This window comes from Camelina sativa, chromosome 9, assembly GCF_000633955.1.
Source record: "Camelina sativa cultivar DH55 chromosome 9, Cs, whole genome shotgun sequence".
Taxonomy (NCBI): domain Eukaryota; kingdom Viridiplantae; phylum Streptophyta; class Magnoliopsida; order Brassicales; family Brassicaceae; genus Camelina; species Camelina sativa.
The window spans coordinates 93,899-94,957 of NC_025693.1; positions in this window are offsets into that span (position 1 = coordinate 93,899).

The following is a 1,059-nucleotide window of genomic DNA, read 5'->3' on the forward strand; positions in this document are numbered from 1 at the left end:
GTCCTCAAGGTTTGGAACAAAGTCGGGAAAGCTTTCTGCAATTTGCCTCTCCTCCTCCCACGTAGCGTCATCTGCAGACAATCCCCTCCACTTGATCAACAACTCCACCACGTCCTTTGATGTTCATATATTTTACCCTGTTTTCCCTTAATATATTCACATCTTTTTCATCTTTTGCTATCCATTTTTACCATTATTGCATAATTTTACGACTAGTCATGCATTAGAGTATAGTTGCATTGCATTTGCATCTTTTCATGCATAATCAGGTGATTTTGGAGCTTAAGGAGCCTGGAAGCAATGCTGAGGAGAAGTGAAGCAAACAAGAGGAGAAAGCAAGAGAGTTAAGGCTGAAGAAACAAGGTCCAGAGTCCCACTCGACCGCCCACTCGACCAGACACCCGACCGTGTGTAGAGAGGTACTCGACCGAGTGGAAGATGCACGAGAGAAGCCAACTCGGCCGTTCACTCGACCGAGCACCAGGTCGAATTGGCCGAGCCGCCTAGCTATTTTGTCTTTTAGCATTTTTAGGGCTTTCACTACTTTTTCTATATAAGGGCTTGTACCTGCAGCCACCCATGGAGTCCAGCTTTTTAGATAGTCAAAAACCTAGTTTTTACCCTTTTGGGAATTATTCTTTTTGCACTTTTATTTTTATTAGATCTTGTACTTCTTTTAAAGGAGAAAACACTAGATTTTTCAATATTGTTGGTTTCATAACTTTCAGAATATTGAGAATTCGAGTTTGATTCTTTCTCTCATATTATAGATCTTTGCTTTATCTTTCATTTCATGCAAGTTTCAGTATTTTCTGGGTTTATGACTTTAATGTTCATCATGTGTTCTTGTGAGTAGTAGCTTAGGATCTTGAGGATGGGTTAGGCTGGGCTGTGTTTGAGGTTTGTTTGATTTGGTCAAGCTTGATTGTGATAGAATCTCTTCTAGGCTAGATGTTCTTAATGTTGATCCTATAACTGAGAGGGTAGGGTTTGATTTCAAGCATCTTAGCATCACACCAATGTTTAAGAAGCATAGATAAGGCTAGATCTAGAGCTTAC